General features: G+C 37.4%; 1 pseudogene; it reads right to left on the minus strand.

Moving 5' to 3' along the window:
* Positions 1 to 5,831: 5,831 nt before the first annotated feature.
* The window catches only part of LOC134386927 (E3 ubiquitin-protein ligase CBL-like), a 153,713-nt pseudogene continuing 140,797 nt past the window's right edge, over positions 5,832 to 18,747 (minus strand).

An 18,747-nucleotide genomic window follows, 5' to 3' on the forward strand; every position in this document is an offset into this window, starting at 1 on the left:
GCAAAAGATTTTTTAAAAATTCAAGAAAATAAGGCACGTTAAAAAGGAAACTATTAATTTGAATGGCCAATAAGGACATAATATGTGCTTCACATTATTATTCATCAAATAAATTTAAAACATACCTTTAACATAGGCTTCATATGAATACAACTGATAAAATTCAAATAAATATGAATTCACAGTTGAAATTTAAAACCACATGAAGGAATGAGCCGTTATGAGATTCAGGCAGTAGAAGCAGCGAAGAAAAATTATGACTCCCAAGTTATTCAGATAATGGGATTTTCAGGTTATTTGAAAGTGGAATTTTACTTACACAGGGGTGTTAGTAGTGTGTTTACAAAAAATAAAAATACGTAATTCTATATTGGTGAAATGAGAAGGTGCTTTAAATAATACGGTAGTACCTTAGAAATGCACTAAAAAGCAAAATAAAACCATAAAGAAGCAAAAAGAGAGCATATGAGATTGATGATATAATTGCTTAAAATTCATTACTTATTTCAATATGTGATTTTAAGTCTATTTATTGAGTATCTGCTGTATGTCAAATATTGTCTGACAGGTGGGGAAGAAAATGTGGTGGTGATATAATTTCTGTTTCCATTGGATAAGGTGAAAGAAGGCATGTTTATGAAATCACTGAAATATAAAACTATAATTCTTGATAACAGAAGTTTATAGACATGTCATTATTTATTAGGAGATAATATTTGAGCTAATAGCTAAGTGATACACTGGAATTAATTGGGATAAAGGAAAGGGCAGCTGAAAGGTGGTTATCTCAAAGTGAAAATCATGCCAAGCATCTGATATCAGAAGAATTGTGATAGATTCAAGGGCCTAAGGAGAGCTCAGTAACTGTGTGGGAGGGAAAGGGGTGAATGAAGTAACAAGGGCAGGGATGTTCTGGCGATGGTGGATTTAGTAAGCAATATTTTGTCTGGACATTATTCTTAATAATTTTATCTCAAGCGAAACTTAGTTACATAACCCTGTGATCCATAAAACTGCTTGTGAATTATAGTATCCTAAGTGCCTTAAAATGGATAGTAGTGGAACCTAGCAATATAATTAAGAACATAGGTCATAAAAGTGTCAACTTTATTTTGAAAATAAGGGCCATTGTATTTTTAATTTTAGTGTATTTCTAATTTAAAAAAATACAAATAATATAAATTCAAATAAGGCAAAGGAGTATATCATGAAAATAAGGACTTTTTACACCCCAGATACCCACGTTGCCACTCCAGAAACACTGATAATATTTTCTTGTGGCTGTCCAAGAAATTTGCTATGTGCCTAAAATATAGCTAATGTATAGACAGATTTTCTTTTTTGTCTTTTTCAAAAATTGAATACTGTGTTACATAATTTGATTTTTAAAATTTTAAGCACATATCTTAGTGATAGTTTTATAGTAGCACATGTATATTTATATATTTATAATGTTTTATGTTTTACTGTAAAAGAACACATACTTTTCTATTGGTAGTTATAGGGATTTTTATTTTACTATTTTTCTCCTTTTTTCTATTTTAAAACAATGCTATATTTAAATTCATTGTACACATTTCCTCGCATACATTTAATAACAATAAGCATTTGTGTAGCACTTACTCCATACCAGACACTTTTCTGAGATACTGAGTATATAATATAATTAAATCATCATTTATTCTTATGAGAGACCTTGTTATATCCATTTTGCATATGGAAAAAATAAAAGAGTAAACTTCAATAATTTGCCAATGTTTACATATATGGTAGAGCTGGAATTAGAATCCAGGTAGTCTGAATTCTAAAGAATTTTCCTAACCACTACACTAGGTTGCCTCTCACATGTCTGAATACAGTGTAGGATAAACCCATAGATGTGGAAAAGTCAAGCCAAATTGCTGGACTGAGTAGGACTGAAGCCACTTTGGGACCTAAAACCACATGGACTTTAGAAAAAAGAAAAGGACATTTTTTTATTATTAGCATGCATTTATCTGAGTTCCCTCTTTTCCCACGTTTATTTGATATTTTGAACCTTGGTTATGGGGCAGGACAATATTATTTACATAAATGTAAAATTGTTTTCCAGTCAACCTTCAAACTTGCCATTAGACATATCATATCCAGACCCTGAGAAACTAAGGAAGACATCTATAAAGCCATGCTGATTCAGCCCTGAAGCAAAATCCTGTAGGACCCCAAGATAACATCAAAGATAGTGCAGAAGCCAGACACAGAGCCTGGGCAAGAGTTTGACCCTGGCCTCTTACACGTCCTCCTTCCTCCTGCTTTTCACTTTCCCTATTTCATTCCCTGAAGCCCCTCTTTAAAAACCCCTCAGTTAATCTGAGTCTTGGGGATGGTTTTAGGTTGGCCATCTTCTTCAGTTATACCAGGGAAATGGGTTAACATAACATCTCCCTGAGATCACTTGTATTCCTGAGTAAGAATGACTTCCTATTCCACCAACATTTGACTTTTGAGTCATTTGTTTTTGTTTTGGGGCAGGTAGCTGGACTTGGGTTTGGTAACAAAATAACATGTACTTTTCGGTTTGCTATAGAACTTACATTGCCTTATTGCTCTTCAAAGAGATTTCATCAATTCATAATTGCATCAATATTTCCTTCATTAATGTGTGTAACTATCAAGTATTCTGATAATTGTCTACGTAGTTAAAATATTTGGTTATTTTTATTTTTAAAATTGTGATGCATTTGAGCTCATAAGTGAATAAACCACATGTCATTCTTTACTATAAATTGCCTTGTATGTTTTCTATTGTGTTGTGGCCCTATTATTTCTTAGAGTTTGAAAAGTAAATGAACCACATCAACTAATATATTTCTCTGTGCATTTGCATCTTTTTTTTCAACATTTTATTCTTTGCAATCAAATACCCATAACATTAAATTTACTATCTTAACCATTTTTAACTTTACACTTTAGTGATACATAGAACATTCATATTATCATGCAACCATCACCACCATCTGTCTCCAAAATTCTTATCACATCACAAACTAAAACTTTATATCCACTAAACAATAAATCCCCATCCTCTCATTTCCCCAGTTACTGGCAACTACCACTCTATTTTCTGTCTCTATAAATTTGACTACTAAGTACCTCAAATGAGTGGAAAAATACAGTAGTTTTCTTTAGTGACTGCCTTGTTTTATTCTGGCTCATCATAGCTTTCTCAAGGTTTATCCATGTTGTAGCATATGTCAGAATTTCTTTCCTTTTGAAGGTTGAATAATATTGCATTGTGTGTATGTACCATACTTTACTTATTCATTCATCCATCAATGAACTAAGCTTGCTTCTGTCCATTTGACTATTGTGAATAATACTGCTATGAACGCGGGCATACAAATATCTTCTTGAGACCATGCTCAAGGAGAAGTCCCTATGCTTGGGTTTGAATAACTAAGTTGGGTCATTAAAGTCCTGATGAGCAAAGACAAAAAAAGTCTATATTTTTTCCTCTCTCTAGGTTTCTCTAGACCAATTTTGAGAAACAGAAACTGTTACAATTGGCTATATTTCTGGATGAAATGTGTCTATCTGTGCACAGAGTTCGCAGGTTTTAAAGCAGAAGCCTACTAGAAAAACAAACAAACAAAAACACAGATAAAAGGCTTTTTAAAAATCAGACCACTATGAGGAATGTTATCAGAATTAGCAGTATGCATTTTTGCCCGTGTTTACTGGTCAAACAGGATTATATTTGTCTCCACTAGAAGGTTTTAAGGGTAAAGTTATGAACCCAGGCAAGACAGAAGGATCATTCTGTATGCAATTCATAGGCAAATGAGGCTAATTTAGCATTGATAGAAAAGAAACAAGTATGTAGGAGAAAAGTAGATATGAAAAAGCTATGACTATGAAGATGTAGTTGTGATTAGGAAGGTTACAAAGAAAAGAGAATACCTTTGTGGGAAAGCATCTGGTGCAGTGAATTTTTGTCCTAGAGTAAAATGACTAGCTATTTAAGAAGTAAGAAGCATAGGACAAGATCAAAGTCTGAGCAAGTCACAGTAATGATTTGTGAACGGTGAATTTATGAAATAATTTTATAATGAATTATGACACTATTTAATTAAGTGTTTCAAACGTTTGCTGTTTGGCGAACTTCCCCAAACCAAATTCTAGAAATTCAGTCTTTTTGATTAAAACTAACTTTGAGATGTACAAAGACCCCCAGAACTTCTCAAAAGAGATACATACGCGCACACACACACACACACACACACGCACACGTGTGTATATATGCATATATGAGAGGTATTAAAACCAACAGGCTTATCAGATAGATTAAACTGTATAGAAAGCATTGTCGAAACTAGAAATGATGTTTGACCTTGTCATATTGTTATGTTATTAATAAGTGCTCCAAAATTGTATAAGGTTCCTAGATTGGTGTTTCCAGGTATAAATCCTACCAGTCTTAGTTTTAATTTTAATTTTTTGTACACCACAGAAATAATCATCCTTTAAGTTTTGTTGCCTACAGTCAGTGAAAATGAAAAGAACTATTAGACACAGGTTTCAAATAACTTTAAGATCAATGGACAGAATAAAATTTTCTAAAATTCTAATGAAGAAACTGATGAGTTTATAAAATTACTAAGCAAGATCAAGCAAAGTGAAAATTGATTGCATGAAGTTAGGTTACTGATGAACAATGTTTTGTAACTTTAACTTTTGGCTCTTTACTTAAAAAGTCTTATTTTCCAGATTTGAGGAAAGTCTCTTTTAAGCTATCTATCACTTAGCAGCAATTTGGTAAAATATAATTTATGAACAAAGATGTAAGCATTTGCCTTCTCCCTATTTGATTCCTCCAAAATTTGAAAATGCCTAGTGAAGATCTTTATGATTTTTACAGCAACATGGTTATTTACATAAGTTCAATAAGAATCTGCGCTCTCTTTATCACAGGATAAAATCGAAAACAATGGCTATAAAATAGCATGTCTCTTCTAAGTTCCTGGCCCAGTGCATGTTACCCTATCTGGCTTGTTTGCTGTTTCATCTTCCCCCCACCTCACGTGAGATCAGTATACCTGGGAATGTGCCTTTCCAGCACCTAGGGATCAGTACAAAGAAAAGTATGACCTTTTCAATCAGAAAATCGATCTTCAAAGCTTTCATGAGGAAAGTTTTGATCAGAAAGGGGGATATGATGTCTTCTCTACACAAGCAGTTCTCTAAAAGTATTCACAGCTTTGATGGGTGGATCATGACTTGGATGAGACATCCTGTTTGTATACAAAGGACTGGTGTAAGTTCTGAAAATTGTTGATGTACCAATTAATGTATAGCTTGTTAAGTCTAAGTATTGACAGTAGGAAAATTGTTGGAGTGAGCAGGACTGAAGTCATGTTGGGACCTAAAGCTGCATGGACTGTAAGCAAATTTTTAAAGGGACCCAGTTTTTTGTTTATTTTTCCTTGGCATGCATTTCTCTGAGTTCCCTGTTTCCCTTGGCAAGACATTAAATGTAAAGTTATTTTCCAGTCAGCCTGAGGCTGCAAACCTGCAAGACCCTAGGAAACCAAGGAAGATATGAATAAGTCTATGCTGATTCCACTCCTCGAGCAGGATCTTGAGGTGACAACAAGGATGGGAGCAGGCACCAAACAGAGTCTTGGTGAGACTTTGCACCAAAGCCGAGCGGTTCAGGCTCAGTCTCTGAGGGGGGCGTTAGCTCATCTGCTCCAAGTTTTCCCTTGAGTGCAATAGATACTCCTGTACAATACAACCAGAAGGAAACAGCGTGGGCTATAGCTCGAGGCTTCCACAGGGCCACCTTGGAATGGCTAACTAGAGATGGCCAAAGCTTTCTGAATGTACTAGTAGGAGTACCCCTGACTCATGAGGTTCTTGATCTTACTGGAGAGCTGAGGCAAGGCTATGGTAGAAGCAGAAGCAGCAGCACTGCCACCTTGTTGACAGCTACCTGCTTATCATTCAGAATTGACTCTCAGATAGAAGTGGTTTGGGATGAGGGGGCCTCTTAGGACCTTGTGAACCCTCAGTGAAGTTTGTTGTGGGATCACCATCTAGAGCTAACCAGCCGAAGGAAGAGCTGGCATTAGAGACAGTGAGAAAGTTTGCTGGGGAAGCACTGCTCGCACAGGTGGCTTGGGGACATCATTCCCATCATCTTCATTTTCTAATTCCTCAGGGCCAGTATGGACATGGGCTGTGGATAAATTTTCTTCAGCAAAAGTTGATATTCTCAATGACATGTGGTACCTAGTACTGAGTGTTGTACATGCTTCATATGTACAGCTATCAATCTGCTGGTCACAATAACGTATTCATGAATTCTGCATTGTCTCCAAAAGCTTTTTGAGCTCTAGCTTTTGAAGCCTACAGGCCTAGAGGAGGGTGTCATATACTGTGTGTCTTCTTCTCTTTCACATTGCTCCTCAGGTGGCAGTTTGGGCACAAGAAGAGGTCTAGCAGCCAGAAAATAAATGACAACATTGGCAGATAAGGAAGGTTTGATTTGTAGGGGTGCTGGAACTGCAGATGGGCTGTTATTCATATTCATTGTGGCATCTAGACTGAATGCGCTTCTGAGCCTAGGCATACCTGCTCTGGTCTCTACTTGTGAGGTCAATGAAAATGGAAGTGAGCTCCAGTTGGTTAATTATCCTGTTCAAGAGTCACTGAAGCTTGGAGCAACCATGAGTCCCTAAGGTAGCCAGAGGACACAGGGGCAATTTATCCCTGGTCAGACAGTTGCCTGGTGTACAAGGAAGGGGACCTTTCTGAGGCTGGGTTTCTGCTCCAACAGAATATGGCTGGTCTAAAGAGGGTGACAGTCAAAGTGTGGGAGGTATTGACAATGGTTTGTCCTTATGAAAGGAGAGAGAAGCAGCCTTAGAGGCAGTTCCAAGACCAGTGGATGCTTGCTATTGCAGAGGTTCAAGTCATAATGGTACTGGGAGAAGGGAAGCTTATGTGGCCATGGAAAAGGGGAACCAAAATTCAGGATATGCAGTGCTGAGCCAATCAGAGGTCATGGAGGCAAATGCCCTCCTACTTGGGTCCACTTTTCTGGAGTAAAACCTGTCTCTTATGAGTCCTTACAGGAACTTCAGGAGGACAAAGGCAACTCTACCCATTCATGTGAACCCGTAGAAGGCCTCAAGTAACTATTCAAGAGAGAAAAGTCCTGAGGGATCAACTTCTGACAAGTGATGTGGCAAATAGCTCTAGGTCTAGTGGTTTTCCTGGTGATATTATAATATTGTCATTCGGCTACTTTTCCAGACCCCTCCCTCTAAGTAAAGATTTATTCTATCCATGCTGGGTCTAGAAATTCTGGTGATGATAATGAAAATGAACATCAGCTACTTAACCATCCTCCTTTCATCATTTAAAACAACTTGTGCAGAATGGGAACATAATGCTATAGTCAATATATCTTCAATGTATCTAAAAGGGAAAATCTTTCTGATTGCTGAATATGTCATTACAATCCTCAGGTCTGGTTGAATATGTCAAGAACATTCGCTCATGAAGGGGACTTCAATATTTCGTTTTTAGATTGGGCTAGCCCACCAACTATTGAATTCCCCCTAGATAGCTCAAAATCTGTGATGTGTATGAACTTGACACGTCTGCACAAAGTCACAGCTGGAAAGGTAAAACAAAGACTAAATTGCACCACTCTTGATACAGCCTGCTACCTTTGTGGAAGATCTGAGACTTGGACCACCACAGAAATAAACGCAATGTCTTTCTCAGGTTCATGTACTCCATTGGACACTCACTGGTGCCCTGTTAAAAGCACCAATGACAATGGAACTTATGGTACCAAAAATGTACGTAGGCTGTGGGAAGGATGCGACCTGGCCTTAGGTGTCTCGAAAGTAAATTGTGACATCCCCAAAGTAGCATTTAACAATGCTTCATGGAGTAGGAGGATTAAGAACATGATTCCTCCATCAGGGAATCATTTAATAAGGGTAAAAACAATTTGCTTTCCCTGAATTGTAACATTTCTAGTTCTCTTTATTCGATATTGCAGATAATCAAAGAATTTAACACAACTTCTCCCACAAGGGTTGTGCTCCATCGGAATGTGTCTTCTTGTATGCAGACCCCTCAGACAGACCACCAGCAAATTGACCCCCAGACTCCATATACCCAGAAGGAAGGTTTTCTTCATCCTTTAAAGCAGGGATTTATCCCTGTATAGACAATGTAGTATTTACAGGACAATGCACATTAGGACACCTGGCTCCTGATGGTGTATTTGTCTGTAGAAAGATCTACAAAAGGACACACAGAAAGAAATGGGCCATAGGCCTAACATTAGCAGGTATTGTGGTCGTTATTGGACTAACTTCTCCTGGGGAGGATTTGCCTATCACTAAACCACTTTACGGAATTTGGCTAACAGAGTAGCCTAGTTAGTCCAGACAACTCGGGATGATGTACAAAAACTACAGGCATCCCTGGACTCATTAGCTGGTGTTGTCCTTGACAACCATTTGGCCCTAGGTTATCTTCTAGCTGAACAAGGGGGAATATGTGCCGTGATAAATAAAACTTGATGCACATACATAAAACACTTCAAACCAAGTGAAAGATGCTGTCAAAAGAATATGTGACCAAGACACCTGATTACACGAGCTCTAAAATGCTAACTCTCAAACCATTTGGGAATCTGTGAAGAATTATCTATCCTCAGTCATTTTGTTTCTACGTTTGTTAGGACCACTAGCAGCCTTTCTATTGCGTTTGGTTTTGGGTCTCTGTATCTTTAAACTTCTTGTTAAATTTGTCTCTTCTAGACTTCAACAATTTCATGTGAAAAGGATGACTCTATGAGGCTTCTACCCTGTCCTAACCAGACTACCTCAAACTGGGCTGGGCCTCCTGGATCAGGAATTCAGAGATTTCTATTCCCACATAGGCAGGGCTTACAGTCTCGGTCAGTCTGAAGCAGCTACTGAAGTCAGACCATTGCCCTTCAACTTCCCTGAAGATTAAGGGAATGGAATCTCTGAGGGGGGGGAAGAGACAGGAGGTGCTTGGTTTCCCTGGGTTTGACTTTCAGGACACATCTCTGGGTTTCAAGCCACTCCCTGAGGTCTCAGTTTCCTCCTGTAGGCCCTCCCCTAGAGGAGAGTTACTGCTGCTTGTTGGACCTATTTTTAGCACCAACAGGAGAAAATTGAGACCACAAGGGGCTGGCTTATGTAAATCCAGTGGCTGGGCATGTGCAGTAGAGAAGGGTTATGTAACCCTAGTAACCAAGCATGCTCAGGAAAGTGGAGTTTATTCTTCCACTAGGGGTGCTAAAGAGCACAGAATATTCTTGAATATGTCTCCTGAATGTGATAGGATTTGAACATGGCCAAAGAGAGACCAACTGAATATATGCAAGACTGTGTTACATAACAAGGAACTGCTCTTTTAGCTGTATGTTCATTAGATAGCATGAATATGCATTAGATCAGAAGGCAGGTTGTTGATCACTTTCCTGGGGTCAACCATCACTTCACTGGCTGAAGTGTGTATGCTCCGCTTTTGTGTTAAGCTTACTTTTAGCAGGTGGCTGCTCACTCCCCTGAGCCAGCCTGCACTCTGTACTATATTTAAAGTATGTATTTCTTACTCCTGTATTAAATTTGGTGTGGGCCCTGCTCAGTCTCTGTAGCTAGGCCACACTCTCTCTTTTAAACCTGTATTTTATTCGTTATATTAAACCTGTTCTCACTTTCTAATGTTACTCTGCTCTTGAATTCTTTCCTGTGGTGGAGTCAAAAATCTGGTAAGAGGATGGAGTGGGTCGAGGATGACTATTGGGCCTCCCAGACCCTTCCTTCCAGCATCAGCACCTTTACTCTTCATTGGGCACTGTGGGTTGGGTTCTGGAATGGAACCTCAGCCTTACAAGCAAACTGAGGCAGGGGCAAGCAGGGCCGTGGTATTCTTTGCTTGTTGCAATGATTCCTTGCTATGCTTGCTGCAATTGAGCTTTTACAGCATGGGGATAGTGGGCTGTAAAATGCCAGTGGCAGATATCTCCTCTCAGGGTGAAACCATAGTCCCAGTCTGAGATTTGGGGGAGGTAATAAAAGAGCCCCCATCTTTCTGGCTGTACCTTTCCAGAGTACAGCATGCATACTGTGGCATCCATAACATGTACCTATGGTTCAGGGAGGAGTGAGAGCTCGAATGCCACAGACTATTGCTGTTCTTACAGAAATTTAGTAGATTGTCTTGAATAAATGTTTCTGCATTAGCTATATGGCCTTAGAAAAATTTCCAGAGATTTTAAATGAATTTTATTCTTTAAGTAATTTTCACCAATTAAATTGTATATTTTTGTGAGAAAAGGGTCTGCCATTCCATGCATAGGTATCTGGCTTAATTTTTTTGCCAATATTTTCCTCTTCCCACACCCATGAGCTCCCATGTCTTATCTCAACTTTATTACTTGATATCCATTTTCTTTATTTCTTTTTCCCTTTGGTTTAATGTTTTTGATTATTTTGAATGCTGCCTCAAAAGTTTGGTGAGTAGTATAAATCATGTATTAACGACATACATATTTTATTTAGGATCCTTCAGAAGAAAACAAAGATATCTCAGGTGTGCTCAGATACCAATTACCATAGATGTTGGAATTCTGCTCGTTTGAATCAGAACTTGCATTATTGTTAATAGAAGCCTTATGCATGAAATCATTATTAAATATAGTCTTGCCAAGAAAAAATGAGATATTTATTTTCATTTTCATTCTATCAATTGATATACAGAACTTGGAAAGCACAGATAATACAACAATAAAGGCTGCTTTATGCAAAAGCTCTGGGGAAAGAGTTTCATTTTTCATTTGAAGAGGGAAATTCTTACCTATATTTCAGAAATTATGTTTATATCAAACAAATTTTATACTTGTCTAGTGATAGCAATTTGAATAATGGATGTCCTCTCTGATGTTCAAATTTCAAATTGATTTCTCATGCAGTCCTCAGATTTTGCAGCTGTTTGCTCATTTGTGTTTTCTGAAACCAAAAGCATTTTGATCTCATTTTTCACCCTGATATTTTCCAACAAGAGAGCAACGTTCCACTTATATAGGAACTCCAGCTTCCTACTCTGGTAAACTATATATATAGCTTTTTACTTCTCATAGACAAAACAAAACAAACACAAGTGAAAAACCTCCTTAAGGTAATGTTCTGTAATGACAAAAAGCTGTCATTTATTCATAAAGCTAATTAATGTATCATCTTTATTGCAAAATGTCCATGTATAAAGAAACCATGTCACACATAATGCCTAGGGACATAAGCGCTTATAAGTGATGAACAATCTTTTAGTTTAGCTAGTTTACAGAAAACTATTTTAATTCCACTTGTGGCTGCAAAGCTATAGTATAGCAAAATCTTGGTGGAGGTTAGCTTGGCTAATTCTAGGAACCTGTAAATCAACATCAGGGTGAGGAATCTGTATTTAGCTACTCAAATATTTGCTAGCCAGGAAAAACATGATAACACATAAACAAAGTAGTCTATTGGATTTATATTAATACTTTTGTCAATATTTAAGACAAAAGTTAAATAATCACCAAGAAAGATGGGACAATCATTTAAAATTATTTGTGGGCTGGTCTCAGTGGAGCTGTCCCCTGGCCTGATGCAGACACATGGCCACCAGCTGTCCACCAACTCCATTCCCCATCCAGCTGCGCATGGGCAGGATGACTCACAAGCATATCTACCATTCAGACAAGTACTCCCATGAACACTATGAGTACCAGCATGTCATGTTACCTGAAGAACTTTCCAAACAACTATTCAAAACCTGTCCAATGTCTGAAGAGGAGTAGAGAAGACCTGTTGTCCAACAGTGTAATGTCTAGGCTGGTCCATTATATGATTGATGAACCAGAACTGTATATTCTTTTGTATAGACGACCTCTCTATGAAAAGGTCAACAGAAATGAAGTATATCTGGGGATTGCCAATTAAATCTTTTTCAAATTTAATGTATATGTATATATAAGGTAGTATTCCATGAATATTTGAAAACTGTACAAATCATTTATCCCTATCTGTGCATGAGATGTATTCTTCACAGCAATGGAGCTCAGTTAAATGCAACTGCAAGGAGGTTTCTGTAAGGTGTTTAAAATAAAAATTCTTCTAGTTAGTTTTTCTCTTAATATAAGTGCCTGTTTGACTTTACCTGTTGCTTTTGTTAAATAAAGTTTTTATGTTGCAATTAAAAAATAAATAAATACATTTTTTTTTGTGGAAATTTGGTTATTGAGTTTCATTGAAAACTGTCTTTATTCTTGAAGCAGTACTAGAAACACTGATTTTGAGGGCTGCTTATAGTACTGTTTTTTTTTTTTTACTATAAAGCTATAATAATCCTTATAGTATAATAAATGTGATAAAGAGGCATGACACTTTTTATTCTGTCAAGGAAGAACCTAATTCTTGGGAAACCTCGCTGAATTAATGCCTTCCTCCCTACTGAATCACCACTCAACATTTCTGACACCATTTTGGGAACTTTACTTTAGTCTCTGAATTTCTTTTTCTCATTGCCATTTATCACTTTAACTCTAGGTTCTTGTCTCTGTATTTTCTAAATCAGTTTATATTTCTGTAAATATTCAGAAGGGACAGAAACCATTGTTTTCTAACAAGTTTTATTTAAACCAAGAAAATAAATCAAGTGTGCCTTTACATTCTTCTACCAATGGTTTTGCATTTCAAAGTAGCATTTTAATGGGTGAAGAACTTCCAGGGAAGACTATTAAACACATTATTAAGTAGACTGAGAACAAAAAAGTTTACACATGCAAATGTGATAGTGCAATTCCTGTTAATGTTTATCCTTGGTTTATACACTATCATATCGATTTTCTTCCCAGTTAGAGAGATAATATGCATTTAACTATGATTCTAGAGTCTACACATCACTAACCTTCTTTGGGCCTCAATTTCCCCAACATTAAATAAGAAAACTCAACTAAATTAAATAGTTTGAATCTCCTTTGAGAAAAGTGCTTCTAGGATCAGCACAATTATTGGTTATATATCACGATGTAAAACATCACGTGAAAATTAGTTGCTTTACAGAATAATATTGATTTTCTCAGGGTTTTTGTAGGCCTGGTATTTGGAAGTTTAGTTGAGCAGTCTGGCTTGGTGTATCTTATGAGATTATAGTCAATATGTTGACCACAGCTACAGCTGTTCAAAGGTTTGATTGGGGCTGGAGAATCTTCTTTAACTCAGTGGGTTAGATCCCAGTTCAATGAGACCACACTCAAAATTTCTTTTCCCTGGGAACTAGTTTGCTGTTCTATGGCACCAAATAATCCTCTAAACTCAGCAAGGTGAATAGGGAATGAGTAAATGGGTCAAAAATGGCACTAGTCACAGTATTTTGATAGACTGTGGAAAAATTCATTGGCTCTATTCATTCTACCCATTGGAACCACCACCGCCATCAACAAACATCATTAGAGGTAATCTTATTGCAGTTAGATATGGTATCATTTACTTTCAAATGTTATAGCCCACTCTATAGCTAATGAATATGATATGACTCATTATACCATAGTGCTCGGCTTCTAATGGGCAAATGAGTAGCCGATGATCATTAGACTACAGGGCTGAGAATAGTGAACCAACCGATACATATATCACTTCCTGATACAACTTTTTACCCACTGAAAAACTGAATTGTTTAGGGTTAAGAATGATATTTTTGAAGAGCAATTTTGACCTTATGTGGAACTGTATTTTTCTTATCATGTTTCTCTGAAAGGAGATCATCTTACTGGTTTCAGAATTCAGACATTTCTTTAGGTCAGCATGAAAAAAACGTTTTTTAATGCTAACAGTACACTCATAAGGTCAATAAACACACAGCATCACAGAAAATATTTTAGAACAATTATATTTACATTTCAGAGTAATTACTTATTTATCACCTTGGGGTTTGAACCATACTTTAGACTAGTTTTAATTCCTGTGACGTATATAATTAATATAAGTCTTGGAAAGATGTCTGAAACTAAAGAAATGAGGGGTCTTTTATCTACAAATATATTATTCCACATCTTGTGAAAAATCTTTGTGAAGAACTTTCAACACACTCAAACCTGGGGATTCAATAACAGTTCCATTCCTATTATAATGTTAAGATTTTAAGTGATAGTTTGTTTGTTTGTTTGTTTTCACTGGTAAGGGGATTGCAACCCTCGGCACGGTGTGGTCTGCACCACGCTCAGCCAGTGAGCGCACCGGCCATCCCTATATAGGATCCGAACCCACAGCCTCGGTGCTACCAGCACCTCACTCTCCTGAGTGAGCCATGGGGCCAGCCCTAAGTAATATTTTATTATCTGAGACAATTGATGCTAATGGTAAAAGTGAAGGAGGCATTTTTAATTTGTTTACGTAGATCTTGTTTTTACCTTCGTCTCACATAAAACAAAACTAATTCCTTAGTTGAAATTTACTCATTACTCCACTTTATTACCAAGCTTTTGTTAGTGTTTATACTGAGATTCATCCTCACCAATTTCAATTAGTGTTCATTCACTAGCAGAATAAATTAATTGCCTGTACAATAATTCATTCGTTCAAGAATCACACAATCTGTGATTTTCAAAATTAGAGAAAATGTACCACCACCATTAAGAAAGAAAATGTCATGAAAATATTGAAAGTTCGGAGGTAGGATAGACTTGAGGTTTGTTTTATACCAGCAACAGAGAGCTGTCACTGATAGTTTTGATGTTATTCTCTTCCTGTCCATTTTTCCTTCCCTGGAATTAGTGGCATCCAGAACTTTTCTTGAGGTCAAAAAATGACTATTTCAGCTTTCAATGCTACATGTTACTCATACAAGTTAAAAAAGACAGTGTCTCTCCCCTCAAACATCAAACAGAAGTGCTGATTTACACTCTGATTGAATGAACTTAGATTACTTGCCCCTGTCCACAAACACATCACTCTCAGCCCAGAAATGTGGGCACAAATTGGACAATTGGCTTCAGATTGGCCAGTTGAACGTGTCTTTCTCTCAAATGTGTCCAGGACATTAAAACTATCCTCCTCTTATGTCTTCACTGAGTGTTTGCTAGAATCAACTGATAAGCAAACTACATGGAGTTTCCATTGTGGGAAGATGTTTTCACTGCTGATTGATGCTGTTTAGTAGTTAGAGAATTATTCAAGTTTTTTATTCTGTCTTGAATCAGTTGTAGTAAATTATATTTTCTAAGACTTTATGCACTTAATATACATTTTCGAAAGTCGTTCATACTATCCTCACTATTTTTAACATTTTTATCATTTGTTGTTATGTTCCCTTTTTCATTCCTCATATTGTTTATTTGTACCATTTCTCTTTTATTATTTTCATCAATTTCAAAAGAGGTTTATTCTTTTTATTAGTCTTTTCACATTTGTTGATTATCTTTATTTACATTTGTTTGTTAATTATTTTCAGCTCTATTCTTTATAATTGTTTTCCTTATACTTTTTTATTAGTTTTCTATTGTTGCTATAATATATTACTGCAATTTTAGTAGGTTAAAGTAACACAAATTTATCTTACAATTCCAAAGGCCAGAAGTCCAACACAGAAGATGGTGAACTAGAGGTGACTAAGGTGCATTTCTTCCACAGAAAAAGATATAAACAGGCCCACCACCTCTGCTTCCACTGTCACTGGAGCCATAGTCCAGTCCCAGAAATGTCACTCATCTTCCTTTAGAACAGCTCCCCACAGAATAGCTGTTGTGTGGGTGGCCCATTGTTGTGGTCGTGGACACCAAAGCCCTGCCAGAGCCTGCTGTAGCCACTGCTGTGCCACTGCTGCCAACACCAACACTTCTGGGCAGCCAATGAGCAGCCTGCTGACACCAGAGCCACCACTACCATGTGAACATCCTACCACAGCCACCACAAATGTGGCCTGCCACCACTGCTATAGCAGCCACTGATGTTGTGCAGGTGGACTGCTGATCACTCAACTGCACTGATGCAAGGAGGATCAGCAGTGAAGCCCAAGGAAGGAGGTGAGCATCTGAAGACCTGAGACCCAGTAGCCCCACCCACAGGGGGAATTATGCTTCCCCCCTTCCTGACAGAAGCATACCTGGGGGTGAGAGCTATGTAGGCAGCCCACGTGATTGACTTGACCTGGGTAGAAATACATGTAGAACCCCCAGAGACTGAAAAACCAAGGTAGCCAATAGAGTAAGGGAGAAAGTTTCCAGTGCACCTATCAGGGTCAAGGGCCCCTAGCTGGGTTGTCAACAAGTCCACCCAGAATCACTTACCCCAGACAAAGAGCAATGGGACACCCAGGTACTTCTCCGAAGAACTCAAGATATTGCTCAATTACTCAATGACCCAACACAGTATCAAGAACCTCAGCAAAATATCATTAATGCGGGCCGACCCCGTGGTGCACTAGGGTGAGTGAGGCACTGGGAGTACAGCAGTGCTCCCGCCGCGGGTTCGGATCCTATGTAAGGGTGGCCGGTGCACTCACTGGCTGATCGCAGTGTGGCCGGTCACAAAAAAAAAGACAAAAAAATATATATATCATTAATGCCCCAGTGCCTAGGCCATGGAGGCACTCACACACAACTGCAACTGAATAAAGTCAAAGTGCCCATATGGAGACTATACTACTACATATACCATGAATCAATACTAACACATTCTACTCAATAGCCAACACAAAACATGTTTACAAGAGGAAGTCTCTCTCCTCAAATCCCACTCCTGAGTAATAGAAGAAGCAACTGTTCTACCAGATGACTGGACATCAATGTAGAGATACTAGAAATATGAAAAAACAGGAAAATGTAACTCCACCAAAGGAGTGCAATAACTCTCAAGTACCAGACCCAATAGAAAACCCTTGAAATGACCAAAAAAGAATTTCAAGCAACAATCTTAAAGAAACTCAATAAGATACAAGAAGACTCAGTTAGATGATATAATGAACTGAGCAAAATTATCCAGAATATGAAGGAGGAAATTTACAAAGAGATTAATACTTTAAAAAAGAATGTAGCAGAACCCATGGAACTGAAGGATTCATTCAGTGAAATGAAAAACTCCACTGAGAGCTTAAGCAACAGGCTACAACAACTGAAATAAAGACTTTCTGATCTTGAAGACAGTCTTTTCAAAATAACTTAGACAAAAGAGAAAAAAAAAAAGAGAAAAAAGGAAAAATGAAGAAAATCTAAGAGAGCTAGTAGAAAACCTTAAGTGCACAAACATCCAAATCATGGGTGTTCTGGAAGGGGAGAAGAGAGGAAAAGACATTGAAAACATATTTAATGAAATAGTAGCAGAAAACTTCCCAGGTATAGGGAGAGACACAGACCTTCAGGTAGAGGAGGCTCAAAGATTCCCAAACAGATTCAATTCAAAAAGCTCCTGTCTGAGACACATTATAGTTAAACTGGTAAAACTCAAAGACAAAGAGCAAATCTGAAAGACAGTAAGGAAAAAGTGTCAAGTCACCTATATAGGGGAATCCTCATCAGACTAACAGCAGACTTCTCAACAGAAATGCTATAGGCCAGAAGAGAATGGGATGATATGTTCAAAATACTAAAAGAAAAAACTTTCAGCCAAAGAAACCATACCCAGGAAGGCTATTCTGAGCAACAACAACAACAACAACAACAAAAGAAAAAAAAAAGAAAGAAAAGAAAGAAAAAAAGAAAAAATCAAGCCAGAGGCATTACACTATCTGACTTCAAATTATACTTCAAAACTATGGTAACCAAAACAGCATGGTATTGGCATAAAAACAGATACTCAGACCAATGGAACAAGATAGAGTACCAGGAAACAACCCCACACACTAACAGCCAACTGGTCTTAGACAAAGACACTAAGAACATACACTGGGGAAAAGACTGCCCCTTCAATAAATGGTGGGAGGAAAACTGGCCATTCATATGTAGAAGAATAAATCTAGACCTGCACCTCTTACCATATACCAAAATCAACTCAAAGTAGATTAAAGATTGAAATATGAGACCTGAAGCTATAGAAATCCTAAAAGAAAACATAGGGGAAACATTTCGGGTAGTAGGACTGAGCAAAGACTTTATGAATAAGACCGCAAAAGCACAGGTAACAAAAGAAAAAATAAATAAATGGGATTATATCAAACTAAAAAGCTTCTGTACAGCAGAAGAAACAATTAACAGAATGAAAGGACAACCGACAGAATGTGAGAAAATATTTTCAACTATGTATCTGACAAGGCACTAATATCCAGAATATAGAAAGAAGGAACTCAAACAACTTAACAGTAAAAAAATAAAAAATAAAAAAATAAAAAAATAAAAGAGAGAAACCTGATTAAAAAATGGGCAAATGAGCTTCTTAAAGGAGGATGTACAAATGGCCAACAGACACATGAAAAAATGCTCAACATCACTTAGCATCAGGAAAATGCAAATCGAAACCATACTGATGTGTGCAGCCATTATGGAAAACAATATGGAGGTTCCTCAAACAACTACAGATAGAACTACCATACAATTCAGCAATCCAACTGTTGGTTCTATACCCAAGGGAATGGAAATCATTATGTCAAACTGGTACCTAACTGCACTCCCATGTTTCTCACAGCTCTATTTAGAATAACCAAAAATTAAAACCAATCTAAAAATCCAACTACAGCCAACTA

The sequence above is a fragment of the Cynocephalus volans genome, chromosome 10 (assembly GCF_027409185.1).
Source record: "Cynocephalus volans isolate mCynVol1 chromosome 10, mCynVol1.pri, whole genome shotgun sequence".
NCBI lineage: Eukaryota > Metazoa > Chordata > Mammalia > Dermoptera > Cynocephalidae > Cynocephalus > Cynocephalus volans.